Here is a 15,319-nt window from a genome sequence, read left to right as displayed (position 1 = left end):
TAAGAGTGCTTCCTATCTTTTTATTGAACTTTAGGAGTCAACAGAAATTAGTCCCTTCTACCTTTTTATGAGAGGTGTGTATGTATACTAACTAACTGGATATTAAGGGTACATACCCAGTTTCTTATTTAATGAAAGAATGAAAATTATTGTCACCGTTAAATAAAGTTAATATAATAATGTTTATATTGAAATAATAAATTAAGTTACAAAAATGGGAAAAAAAAACCAAAGCATTAGCATCATATATGAAAATGAAAATACTTCATTATGCAAATTCTAGGAATTTCACAAAAACTGTAAGTTGGGGAGCAAGTGATTGGCATTCTTTATTTCTAGTGCATTTGCAAATTGGTATAAAAAGCAATAGCATCAAATCTTTGGCAGGGTACATGCAATTACAACCAAATTTCAACAACTTAGAAAGTGTGTGAAGTGAGTTGGCTTCATTCATTTATTACCCACCTACCTTTTCTTCTTGGTTTGCAGAGCACTAAATTCTTGTCTGCCATTTCCTTTGATAATGGTGGATATTGGTTTGTTTTTATTCATTGACATTGATTGCCTTGTCTGCTACATATATATATATATATATATATATATATAGAGAGAGAGAGAGAGAGAGAGAGAGATTTGTTATGCATGGGATGATGGAGTGTATGGGAGGCACGCACACTGCAACAGGTGCATGGGTGTGTGGCAGTGCTATGCATGAGTGGCAGTGTATGGGAAGCACGCACATGCAACAAGAAAGGATGGGCTGCAGTGCTGTGCGTACGTGTGTGGCAATGAAGGTCACTCTGTGATCTCTCAATAAAAGACATCTCGAAGAAGAAGAAAATGGACTTCTGGCTTAGCTCCTTTGTGAATTTTTCTCTGTGTTATAATAAAGTGTAAAAGGGGTTTGGGTAATTTTTGAGTGAGTGAGTGAGTGACAAATGCTCCTGTAATTTTTCAATTTTATAGTGAATCATTCTCCCTGCTCTCCTCTCGTAGACGTAGGCAATTTACCGAACCACAATGTGTCACTTTCTTGTCTTTATTTTTTATTGCACAATTTTATTTCTCCATATCGGAATTTTATTTCAAAAAATTGGTATCAGAGCTATGGCTACTGCCAAATATGATGTAGAGAAATTTAATGGGGAAAATAATTTTAGTCTGTGGCAGGTCAAAATGCGGGCTCCATTTATTCATCAAGGTTTAGCAAAAGCCTTGAAAGGAAAAGAAGCGTTGCCGAAGACTCTGAAAGAAGACGAAAAAGATGAGATCATGGAGAAAGCACACAGTGCCATTTTGTTGTGCTTGGGAGACGAAGTTCTGCGAGAAGTGTCTAAAGAAATTTCAGCTGCTTAGCTATGATTGAAACTGGAAAGTTCATACATGACGAAGTCACTCACAAATCGAATGTATTTGAAGAAAAAGGTTGTATATTCTTCAAATGCATGGAGAAAAGCCTATATGATTTTAACAAAACTATTCTTAATCTAAAGAATATTGATGTTAAAATCGAAGACGAAGACCAAACAATCATTTTGTTGTGTTCCTTGCCAAATTCGTACGAACACTTTATCGACACTATGATGTATGGTCGCGAAACTCTTACCATGGAAGAAGTCAAAGCAGCATTAATCTCGAAAGAGTTGAAGAAAATAGTATCGGAAAGCATATCTGAAGGTTCAGTAGAAAGTCTAGTTGCAAGGGGAAGAACAAATAAAAAGAGTCAAGAAGGCGGAGAAGGCAAATTTAGGCAAAGGTCCAAATCCAGGTTTAGGAAATATAAATGTTTCCATTGTCACAAGGAAGGGCATCTACAAAGGGATTGTCCAGAGTGCAAAGTCAAAGAGAAGGAGAAGACTTCCGAATCTGGAGATACGACTGTAGTAGATAACTATGATAGTGCAGATGTTCTTATAGTCTTAGAACATGACTCAGGCGACGAGTGGATTCTTAAGTCCGGGTGTTCATTTCACATGTGTCCTAATAAGGATTGGCTACCAATCCTTAGATGGGGCCAAGGTGCTACTAGGTAATAATGCGTCTTGCAAAGTTGTTTGTATTGGCACAGTAAGATTCAAGATGCTTGACAAGATCGTAAGAACATTAACAGATGTCAGGCATATTCTAGAATTGAAGAAGAACTTGATCTCTTTGGGTACACTTGATTCAAAAGGTTATAGCTACAAAGGTGAAGGTGGAGCTATAAGAATTTCTAAAGGCACACTGATTGTGATGAAAGGGAAGAAAGTCAATAGCCTTTACACGCTACAAGGAAGCACAATTACATGAACTGCTGCTGAATCATCAAGTTCAGAATCTGACGTCACCAAATTATGGCATATGCGGTTGGGGCATATCAGTGAGAGGGGTTTAGTCAAGTTGAGCAAGTAGGGACTACTTTGTGGACAACAAGTTGGAAGGTTAGATTTTTGAGAGCATTGCGTATTTGGAAAGCAGTGTCGGGTAAAGTTCAACGTTGTTGTTCATCGAATAAAGGGCACCTTGGATTATATACATTCGTATTTAGGGGTCTTTCTCGGGTTCCTTCTCATGGTGGTGGCAGGTATATGTTAACCTTCATTGATGATTAATCAAGGAAGGTTTGGATTTTTATTTTGAAGCAAAAATATGAAGTCTTTGTCGAGTTCAAACAGTGGAAAGCTTTGATTGAAAAGCAGACTGGAAAGCAGATCAAGCGACTAAGGACTGACAATGGTTTGGAATTTTGTGGTGGTGAATTCTAAAAATTCTGCAAGGATCATGGTATTGTCAGACACTGCACAGTGAGACACACTTAACAAAAAAATGGGTTTGCGAAACGAATGAAAAAAACTTTGTTAGAAAGAGCTAGATGCATGTTGTCTAATGTCGGATTATCAAAAGAGTTATGGGTTGAAGCTATCAACACAACTTGTTATTTGGTCAATAGATGTCCATCTTCGGCCATTGGGTTCAAGACTCCAAAAGAGGTATGGTCGAATACCCTAGCTAAGTATGAAAATTTAAAAATTTTTGGTTGTCCTACTTATGCTCATGTGAATGAAGGAAAGCTTGAGCCAAGGGCGATGAAATGCATTTTTCTCGAATATCTTGACAGTGTGAAAGGGTACAAGTTATGGTATCCAGCTAAAAGAAAATGCATTATCAGCACGGACGTGACTTTTAATGAAGCTGAGATGCTAAAGCCTCAAAAGGAGCCATCAAAAGAAAATAAAGACCCCAATGTCACGAAGAAGGTGGAGCTTGAGGTGGAGCCGTCCAAAGAAAACTCAGTTGACCAGGAAGAAGAGAAAACTTCAGGGGAGGAAACAGTTACACCGCAATTACAGCAATATCAGTTGGCCAGAGATAGGCAAAGGAGAGAGATAAGACCTCCTCAAAGGTATGGCTATGCAATCTTAATTTCATTTGCTCTAAATGTTGTTGATGAAATTGGAGGAGCTATCACCAGTAAAGAGTCTACTCAGTGGATTGCTGCAATGACGAAGGAGATGGAATCTCTTCACAAGAATCATACTTGGATACTTGTTGAAAGGCCAAAGAACCAGAAGATTGTTGAAAGCAAATGGATCTTCAAGAAGAAAGAAGGAATTCTTGGGGTTGAAAGTGCAAGGTTCAAGGTTTGTTTGGTGGCGAAGGGCTATACACAGAGGGAAGGTATCGACTACAACGAAATTTTCTCTCAAATGGTAAAACATAGCTTGATTTGTATTTTACTAGCCATTGTTGCTCACTTCGATTTAGAACTTGAGCAATTAGATGTCAAAATAGCCTTCCTGCATGGTGATCTTGAGGAACAAATCTACTTGAAGCAGCCCGAGGGGTTTGAAGTTCATGGTAAAGAAGATCATGTTTGCTTGCTCAAGAAATCTTTGTATGACCTAAAACAGTCACCTAGACAATGGTATAAACAGTTTGACAATTTTATGTTTGAAAATAATTACTCTAGGAGTAAGTATGATAGCTGTGTGTATTAAAAAGAACTCTTAGATGGATTATTTATTTATTTTCTCTTGTATGTTGATGACATGTTGATTGCTAGTAAGACCATGTTAGAAATTAACCTCCTTAGAGCTCAATTAAGTACAAAGTTTGAAATGAAGAATTTAGGAGCTACAAAGAAAATTCTTAGAATGGAGATCTACCGATACAGAAAAATGGACACTCTATTTTTGTCACAGAAAAAGTACGTAGAGAAAGTGCTTGAGCGTTTTGGCATACAAAATGCAAAGTCTGTCACAATTCCATTAGCATCACATTTCAGACTCTCATCGGCTTTGTCACTGCAGACCAAGGAAGAGGTGGAGTACATGACTCATGTCCCTTATTCTAGTGCAGTTGGCAGTCTCATGTATGTTATTGTATGCACTAGACCAGATATTTCACAAGCTGTTAGTGTTGTAAGTAGGTACATGGTGAATCCTGGAAAAGTCCATTGGCAAGCTGTAAAGTGGATTCTGTGCTACCTTAAGGGTACAACTGATGTAGGCCTGGTTTATAGAAGAATCAAAGATGCTGAAGGAAGCATCAACGAATTTATTGACTCAGATTATGTTGGAGATCATGATAAACGAAGGTCGCTCACTAGGTATGTGTTCACTTTATGTGGATGTACTATCATCTAGAAAGAAAATTTACAATAAATTGTTGCTTTGTCAACTACTGAAGTAGAATACATTGTCGCAACAAAAGTAGGAAAAAAAGCTATCTGGCTTCAAGGAATAGTCAATGAGCTAGGTGTACAATTAAAAGAGACAATGGTCCATTGTGATAGTCAAAGTCTGATTCATCTGACGAAGAATCCTATGTTTCATGAAAGAACCAAACATATTGATGTCAATATGCACTTTATTAGAGATGTCGTCACACAAGAAATTGTTAAAGTTGAAAAGATTTCTACAGCGAACAATTCGGTAGATATATTGACCAAGTTAGTTCCAGTTAGCAAGTTCAGGCATTGCTTGGACTTGATTGGAGTTCAATGCAAATGAGGGGGACATGGAGAAGAGCAGCAGAAATGAAATTATGGATAATTGAAGCCAAAGGTGGAGATTTGTGAAGTGAGTTGGCTTCATTCATTTATTACCCATCTACCTTTTCTTGTTGGCTTGCAGAGCACTAAAACCTTGTTTGCCATTTCCTTTGATAATGGTGGAGATTGGTTTGTTTTTATTCATTGACATTGATTGCCTTGTCTGCTACTTGATAATGGAGGCCTCACGTGCATAAAGCTTCTTCTATGCAAATATATATATATATATATATATATATATATATATATATTTGTTATGCATGGGATGATGGAGTGTATGGGATGCACGCACACCGCAGCAGGTGCATGGATGTGTGGCAGTGCTGTGTGTGAGTGGCAGTGTATGGGATGCACGCACATGCAGCAGGAAAAGGATGGGCTGTAGTGCTGTGCGTGGGTGTGTAACCCCCGGCCTGTTACACGGCCCCAGAGTGCTACTACACCTATATCTGATAAACGTACATATACAACCCGCCCTGAATAGGGAGATACAAGTGTTTCATACTGATCTGTAATCTCATGCACAGTGTAAAACATAAACATCTATATGGAAATCTAAAAGACATACCATAGTTTCTAATTGTATCCTCACATACATACGACCGTACTTAAAACATAACTTGTTCTTTACAATCCCCAAAAAGACATTCTGAACTAAGTCTATTACATATACAAAACACTTACGAATTCTACACACAGTACGACACTCTAAGTTCCTCTAGCAACTAGGACCGACGTCCTGCAGGATCTAAAACAAAGGTTGTATGTTGGGGTGAGAAACTTCTCAGTAAGGTGGAATATATTACATCAGTGTGTGATAACATGTGTTTATTTCAGTTGAAAGTAGTTACATATAAAGCATATTCTCAACATTGTAATATAGGAGATATTTATATATTTCCTACAATAGATAATTCAGCATTGTTGCAACGAGAGTTCTCGAGGTTAGGGTAGGGTACAGGCCCATACACTGTACAATCCCTCCGCCTGGTACTCAAACCTGTGACTTTGCCCATTTTAGTTTTTAAATCATGTATATGCTTATTTAGAACACTGTCCAGCTTAGAAACTTTATAACAAATGGCAACACTGCCCCTTGGCGCGGGTTGTGCGAGTTACTATAGTCCAACTGAATCCACCTGGTCCATTAATCCACCAGTGGCACACACCTACCCAGCCGACTATCTCGATACCCACACTGAAAATCAGACGTGTGGTTGCACTATATCTAGAATATAGCAACTGAACCGCGCTTAAGATTTTTAAGGCTTCATATAATGTTGAGCTTTTTAAGGCTCTCATAGTAACAAGTTGTGGTCCCAATATTATATATACAATTTATAATAAAATGAATTAACTTGTTTTAAATTCAAAAATCACCTATACAGTTCCATTATTTTCACAAACTCATTCATTCATACTATGGTATAAACCGACACACACACTCTCAGTTTAACCCTTTTCACATATAAAGCTCAATATATAACCAGCACCTGTTTTCCACATTTTTAGATAGAAAAATGAAACTTTAGTTCCCATAGTTCATATACGTATCTAACCAGATTCACATATTCTATTTCATATCATATGTCACACTCATTTGGTCAAAAATCCGCTATATAGTATATAACTTGAAAAATAACATTTAAACGGAAAACAAAAGGGATGCAAGCATCTCCTACGTAAGTTTAATGCAAATTAAGAAGTTTTGAAAAGTTTGGAGATCATACGCCAAAACCCTCATTTTTACCAAAACCGTAAAATCGTAAAACCGACATTTTTACCTGGTGAAACTTTGCAAATAAGAAGTCCATACGTGTATATAAACATAAGCTAACTTTCTAATAGTTTAGTTTTCTAAAAAAACTGATGTAAACAAATCCCCTTACCTTTCCTTGAATTTCGAAACACAAACTATACGACTCCAAAACAGCGAACCAAGTTCTCGGAACCTATAACCCAAAGAATAGTACTTCAACACAATCCTATTTACTACAGATCTACCAAACCAAAAACAAACTTAGACCCTTACCTCGATTTTAGGATGAAACTTGGAAATCTTCAAAACGAAGATCCGATCCACTATAACCGTAGAGGTTTTCCCCCTGATCCACCTAGTAACGTCAGATCGTGGATTCGGGTGACGAATAGCGGAGGATCGAAGAGAGAAAGAGCTTGCCGGTTCTAGAGAGAGAGAGAGAGAGAGAGAGAGAGAGAGAGAGAGTTTTGAGTTTCTTAACCATGAAGTAATGAAATAGATATTTATACTTGAGTTGACCCAGCCAGAATCGTTGACGAAGTGGAGCGCTCGTTGACGAGCAGAAGAAAGGCGTTCATTGACGATGAAGTTGGCTTTGTTGACAAGCCTGAGATTCCAAAATTCCCGAAATCTCTCGGTATCCACTCGTCGACGATCCCTTAAACCTCACCGACAAGCCACAGAAGAGACTTCGTCGACGAGAGAAAGAGCCTCGTCGACGAGCCTTGCTGTTTTCACCTTTTCAAATCCCTTCTCCTTTCCTTATCTGTTTAATTCACATTTCTCGGGTCGGGTCCTTACAGGGTGTGTAGTAGTGAAGGTCACTCTGCAATCTCTCAATAAAAGGCATCCCGAAGAAGAAGAAAATGGACTTTTGGATTTGCTTTATTGTGATTTTTTCCCAATGTTATAACAGGATGTAAAAGGGGTTTGGGTGATTTTTGAGTAAGTGACAAATGCTCCTATAATTTTTCAATTCCATAGTGAATCATTATCGCTGCTCTCCTCTTGTGGATGTAGGCAATATGTCAAACCACGTTAAATCGGTGTGTCACTTTCTTGTCTTTATTTTTTTTCGCACAATTTTATTTCTCCGTATTGGCATTTTATTTCAACAAAGTGCTTGTGTTTCTTTCATGTACTTGGTAGCTTTCAACTAGAGGCCTTTGGCTCAAATATTGGTGATGTGGTAAAAATAGGCACAAGATGGGAAATGAAGAACTCCTCTGATTGTATACTTACTCAAAAAATAAAAAACCGTCTCACCTCCCTTTCGAAAAATCCTAGATTTGCAATTATGTATGGGAAACATAGGATAAGCTGTACCTAAAGTAAAAAACTAAATTACATGCCTTAGTGTCACGGTCCGCCTTTTTCACACCGTTGTGAAGGGCCGTGCGGCGCTAGCTAAAGCACTCTTGCTTAACTAGCCAGCCTTTTGTTTACCAACATTCATCCATGAAGCACTTTCATTAACATTCAATCAGATAGCAGCGGAAATAATAATCAATTCATGAAAGCCGTAGCAACCAAGCAGTAAATATTGAAGCAAACGTGATTCATTAACAAATCCTCCGTTGACATGTTGTACTTAGCGAGGGAGGCAAGTAGGCTAAGCACGTTGACAATTGCTAGTGAGTTTTACAATGATTGATGAACACTCACCCTCCCCTAAAGAGCTTTCTAGGCCATTCTCACTCTAGCACTAGGAAACATCAAAGTGACCGAGGAGTCATACTGCCTTATTTGGCTTACAATGAAAGAAATACTAGAAAATAACCCTACACCAGTATTTACATGATGGAAACCCATCCCAAACGCACGAGATAAGCGGTCATAGGCAAGCATAATGCCCTGAACAAGCTTAGCCCGTGACATTCTCCCCCACTTATGCGGTCGACGTCCTCGTAGACTTTTGGCGATAGGTACACTTCAAATTTGTCCACGAATGACTTCAAATCTTCCGCAGAAATCCAGCTGATTTCTGTATCATCAAGGCATTTCCACTTCACTAGGAACTTCTGCCGCTTCTTCCTTGAGGATTGGAACTTTCTGTCTGCAAGGATCTCTTCAACATCATGTCTGTCAGGTTGCACTGTCTTCAACTCTGCACTATTTGACTGACTTTTGCTCAGGTCGTTGGTGTTGGCGTTGAATGGCTTGAGGCAATTGACATGAAATTGCGGTTTTCTCTCCTGATCTGCCCACTTCTTCATCTGCTCAGAAGCTTTCTCTAGATAGTCTTGGGCAAACTCTGCATTCTGTCTCCCTTCACTGGTGAAGATGTACGCCTTAGGACTCTTTCGTCTGTACGGCTCGCCCACTGTGTGAGGTAACAGTGGCAGCTGGCCTGTAACAAGCTCAAAAGGGCTCTTGTTGGTTGTTGAGCGCCTTTGGGCGTTGCCACAGAACGGAGCCACATCAAGTAGTTGCACGCCATTCTTCTGGTTGTCATTGACACAATGGCGCAAGTACTTATCTAGTAGCTCTCTGAATCTCTTCATCTGTTCGTCTGTCTGTCGATGATAACTCGAAGAGATGTCAAGGTGTGACCTAAATATCCTGAAAAACTCTGTTAAGAAGTTGTCAGTGAACATTAAATCTTGGTCACAAATAATAACTTGGGGAAAACCCCAATGTTTCACAATAGTCACAAGGAACAATTGTGTCGTCTCCTCTGCCGAACAGTACTTTGGTGCGGCCATGAAAGTACCATACTTCTTCCGCTCCCCCTTGTCTGGTTGGCAAGTGAGACAAGTTTTGGTATAATTAACCACATCATCCCGCGTGTGCGGCCAATAATACCTCCCCAGTAGTCCTGTCATTGGAGTCATTCTCCGCGAATACCCCTTAACGAACTTCCTGCAGCATCCAGTAAGGCCAAGAAAGGAACGCAACTCCTTCACTGTTGTGGGGATCTTCCGTTCTTGAATCCTCCTTACCTCCTCCATACCCCTCCGGATACGACCTTGTTCAACGACTTGACCAAGGAATTTGTTGCTCCACCGAGCGAAAGAGAAATTCTCCTTCTTCAAATTCAGACTGTTTCCCTTTAGCCTGTCGAACACCTTCCGTAGATGCTCTTCATGTTTCCTCTGAAACGACACCGATGCTCCCAACGGTGTTTTGGAAGGGCGAACACATCCCGCTTCCACTTCATCAAGCTGTTTCCCCAACTCTACTATCTCTCTAGGCGCAATCCAACATGGCCTTTTAGCAGGTGGTTTCACTCCTGATAACAACTTGATCTCTTGCTCCACAGTCCGTCGTGAAGGCAAATTGTGAGGCAGCTTATCCGGCAACACCTCCTTATCCTCATCCAACACCGCTTGGATGGGCGTAGGCTCCAGCTCTTGGCCTACTTCTTTGTCTACCACCACCGTGGCTAGACGTGTCTGCTCACCCTGACCCAATCCTTCATTGAGTTGTATGGCTGAAAGGGACTTCCCTTCGTCTCCTTTCGTTGCAACGACTTGCACCATGCACTAGTGATCTCCCATCAGACACAGGGAACCAGTCGAAGGCATCAGCACTGCCCTCGTCCCCATTAGGAACTCCATTCCTAGAATAACTGGATAGTCATCCAATGGCACCGCTGTGAAATTCGCATGACCTTCCCACTGTCCAAGCTTTATCACCACTTGCATGGCTACTCCCAGAGTAGGCTGGGCTACAGAGTTAACTGCTTTCACGCGTCCTGTATCCTTCTCTAAGGATAAGTTGAGTCTTCCTGCTTCCAACTGCGAAACAAAATTATGAGTAGCTCCCGTATCCACCATAGCGCGAGTACTCTTCCCATTTATCCTCAAGTCCACAAACATTAACCCTTTTGCTCGTGTAACTTTCGGTATTTTGGCCTGCTTTTCCAATGCGTTCACTAACCGCACTGAACCCACCCTCGGGGCATCATCCTCTTCCCCATCGTCTTCCACTGCCTGTTCTGCAATAGAAGCCTGTAAGGCATTAAGTGATGCTTTGTGAGGGCACTCAAAAACTCTATGAGGACCTCGACACAAGAAACACTCAATTTTACTCTTCCCCTTTCCATTGGGTGTGTTGAACCCTCGAGACGACGAAGCTTCCTGTGAGGTTGATGAATTAGGGTCGGCTCCCCCACTCTTGGGTTTGCCATTCTTGAAAGACTTTCCACCGTTTCCCTCTCCGCCAAACCGTTTGGACGAAGTGGTCTCATCACCAGCGTAGTCTGTCAAGCGTTCTGCAGCCGCTTGTGCAGTTGACAAGTCTTGAACCCTTTGTCTATGAAGTTCAGTTCTTGCCCACGGTTTCATCCCCTCTAGAAAATAGAACAACTTGTCCTTCTCCGACATATCCCGAATATCCAACATTAAAGCAGAAAATTGTTTCACATATTCACTGATTGACCCCGTATGCTTGAGATCTCTCAGTTTTCTCCTTGCATTATACTCAACGTTCTCAGGAAAGAATTGGGCCTTGAGCTCTCTCCTCAAGTCTGCCCAACTATCAATCACACAGTTTCCATTCTCAATTTCTCTGTACTTGGTACGCCACCACAGTTTGGCATCACCAACCAAGTACATGGTCGCAGTATCCACCTTTGCCTGTTCTGAGGCCATCCTCACAACGCGAAAGTACTGCTCCACATCAAACAAGAAGTTCTCTAACTCCTTGGCATCTCGGGCACCCCCATACGTCCTGGGTTCTGGCACCTTGGTTTTGCTTACTCCCGGAGTGTTGGAGTTCCCCATAGCAAGAACCATCACATTTACCTTTGCATCCAGATCTGCCATCCGGGCTTGCAAAGTTTCCACAATGTGGCGAAAGTCCTCTGACATGTCGCCTATCAAACCTGCTTGATGTTTTTGTGATCCCCTCACTTCATCAACAAGTTCTCTCATTTGGGCCACCTCCGCGGCCATAGTGTTGGTTGACTCTTCAACCTGTGCTTCCAGCACGCTGATCCTCTCAGCATTGTTTGGTGCCATGGTCACTTACCAAAGCTTCCCAAACCCAACAACGAAGGTAATCGAATTCACGTAGCAACTCAACCTTGGGCTCTTACCAAGTGTCACCGACTTGGCTCTGATACCAAATGTCATGGTCCGCCTTTTTCACACCGTTGTGAAGGGCCGTGCGGCGCTAGCTAAAGCACTCTTGCTTAACTAGCCAGCCTTTTGTTTACCAACATTCATCCACGAAGCACTTTCATTAACATTCAATCAGATAGCAGCGGAAATAATAATCAATTCATGAAAGCCGTGGCAACCAAGCAGTAAATATTGAAGCAAACGTGATTCATTAACAAATCCTCCGTTGACATGTTGTACTTAGCGAGGGAGGCAAGTAGGCTAAGCACGTTGACAATTGCTAGTGAGTTTTACAATGATTGATGAACACTCACCCTCCCCTAAAGAGCTTTCTAGGCCATTCTCACTCTAGCACTAGGAAACATCAAAGTGACCGAGGAGTCATACTGCCTTATTTGGCTTACAATGAAAGAAATACTAGAAAATAACCCTACACCAGTATTTACATGATGGAAACCCATCCCAAACGCACGAGATAAGCGGTCATAGGCAAGCATAATGCCCTGAACAAACTTAGCCCGTGACACTTAGCAGCACACCTATCTTGAAGATTCTATGGAACTGCTAACTACAAATCATTGATTTTCTTCTGGTTTCTTACTAATAAAGATCAATTTCACAGATATCACTCTCATTCCCAAAAAAGGGGAAAAAAAAAGAATCAATCCATTGGTGATTCAAGATCTAGACTGTTTACCCTTTTATAATGTCTTATATGAGATTGTCTTGAAAAACATCATAGTGCAATGAGACATGTTTAAAAACAATTATGCTAGGTTTGGGAGTATAGATTTTGATCCTTAGATTTGAATTTGGACAAATTTTAATATATTTTTATATCACATCCTATCCAAATTCAATATAACTCCAAATTCAAAACCTCTTCAAACACAGGATTAATGTATTCAACAAAACAAACTAATGTAAGATTCGGTTGTATGTTACTATTAAGAATACTTAAAATGACAAAGTAAAAGAAACTTGGAAATGAAAATAAGAAGCCAATTTGGATGTCTTTTACCCTACAGAAAATAAAGATCAGCAATAAAGTTATAAAGCTAAACAAATGTACGTGTCTATCATATATGGTGCTTGAAGGTAGTGATAAAGTTCATTGCGAATTGTGTTTTCTTCTTAATTGAAATCATATATATATATATGTATGTATGTATGTATGTATACATACATACATGAAATTGTTTGATTTTGTGATGTTTTTTAAAGTTGTATTTGGAAGCATGAATTTCGGCCTTTAAATTTTGGTGAATTTTGATAAATTTCAATATAATTTTAAATTGCATTCTATCTAAATCCAATTCAAATCCAAATCCAAGATTTCTCCAAATATAAAGCAAATGAATTCAACAGTATTTATTAATTATTTACATAGTTTGTTGGCATGCTTGCTAGTTGATGATTCCGCTTAGTGTTTCAAATATGACTATTTCAAAATGGTTGGTCGCAAGCACGTGCAATGAGCGTAGTCTAGTGTTCTGGAGCAATGTGCAAAGCTTTGTTTGAGGCAATATATTTGCTATGCTACTTAAGAAACAAGAACAATAATTTTTAAAAATAGTTTTTACTATGGATTGTAATAATTCTAAGCAGTTATTTTTTTTAAATAGAGTATTAATTTAAAGAAAAAATATTTTAAAAGATTACACATCTAAATGTTTAAACATTAAAAGAAAGTTATTTGTAATTCAAAAAGCCCGAAATTATGGGATTAAATGCAGCATGGGTTGAACCGCTAGTCATAAAAATAATCACCTAATTAAAGGATTAAATGCAGCATGGGTTGAACCGCCAGTCATAAAAATAATCACCTAATTAAAAAGTCTTAAGTTCTATTGTTTAAAAAAATTCTAATTTGACCCCACGGCATTAGCAAGTAAGAAGGAATATCGGGAGTTCAATTCCTAGTAGATACGCACATGGAGCTAGCGGTACCTGTGGATGGTGAGAGTTTACTTTGTGAGCTAGCGGAGACCGTGAATGGTGAAAGTTCGCTCTATGAGGCAGTGGGGACCGTGGATGGTGAGAGTTTTCTGTGAGTTAGTGGAAACTGTGGATGGTAATGAAGATGTGTTTTGGGAGTCAGGTTGACCGGATGTTCAACTGACGCACAGAAGCCGTGTCCACATCCGGACTTTACCTTGATCAGCGAGACTTGGGACGGAGCATGCTGATCCGTAAGTTTGGTGCCGCACCAGGGGTCCGAAAGGCTCGTTGATGGCTGAAGTTTCTATGTAATAAAAAAAATTCTAGTTTTAAAAATTATTTTACATAATAAATATAAAATTTTTAAAAAAGTATTTAATAGGAAAAATTGAATCATACAGTATAAAATTGACATTTGCTTCATGTGAGGAGTCATTTTTTTTTGTTTAATTTTTTTGTTGAATAATTATAAACTTAATGAAATAAACAATCACTTGAAGAATTCATTTTTTAAAATTATTTGAAAGATAACTTATTGTTTTTAAATGTTTCGTTTGCATAATTAAATGGAATAAAATGTAAGGGGAAGGCGAAAGGACTGAAAGGGTTTTCTTCCCCAACTTTTGCAGCCAGCCAACGCCACGCCCGCCTGCATCCATATGACAAGAAAAGATAGCTTCCGTGGGCACTATCATGCCAAAAACCTTTTGCAATTCAATTAAACAGCATGTCAGCGACAACTATAGTTTCAACGATTGACACATTTGAGTAAAATATTATATAGTGGAACAAATAATGAGGGCTGAGGGATTGGTTCATTTAATTATCCGAGTAACGTACATACATAATACATACATATGTAAAATATAATATACGTACGCACACAAGGCTACCGCCTAATCGACGGAAAGCTAGCATTACCATTGGTGATGTCAATGATACGTCAACACCTACGACACCTACCACAACACTGCTCTTCTAGTCAAGCCGTCCATCCCTCCTCTGTTCAAACCTCCATTATCTCCTTAAACCTTGGCGGATATTACTCTGATCTTACTGTATATAGCTCACGCATCCATTACTAAACATGCTTAAAATCATGTACAACCATGTATCATTTAACACTTTGAAATATACAAAATTAATTACTTTCTTTATGGTATCAGAGCCTATCGATCCTCACTAATCTTTATCTCCCTTCCCTTTTCTAGCGCCGTCACGATGTCTCCCTTTCCCAGCAGCCGACAAGCGTCGCACTTCTGCACCTACTGCTCCTCCCTTCTCTCTCGCGAGGTCGCGATCGCCTCTCGCAGCCACTACAGCCTATCACAGCCACCTCCGAATTTGGTTCGGTTTCGTCGCAGCTGCTTCTGCCATTGCTGCATTTGTGACTCTCTCTCCCCCTCTCTCTCACATCTTCATCTTTGGGTTGAACCCAAACACAGCCTGTCACGTACCATCCTTCGTGTTGCCGCCCAGCTCTCTCGGTGAGTTATGAAAAATCAAAGGGCCTCATTAGCT

Source organism: Malania oleifera, chromosome 9, assembly GCF_029873635.1.
Source record: "Malania oleifera isolate guangnan ecotype guangnan chromosome 9, ASM2987363v1, whole genome shotgun sequence".
In the NCBI taxonomy this organism is placed as follows: Eukaryota; Viridiplantae; Streptophyta; class Magnoliopsida; order Santalales; family Ximeniaceae; genus Malania; species Malania oleifera.
The sequence above is the reverse complement of the archived record's forward strand: the minus strand, read 5'-3'. Positions refer to the sequence as shown.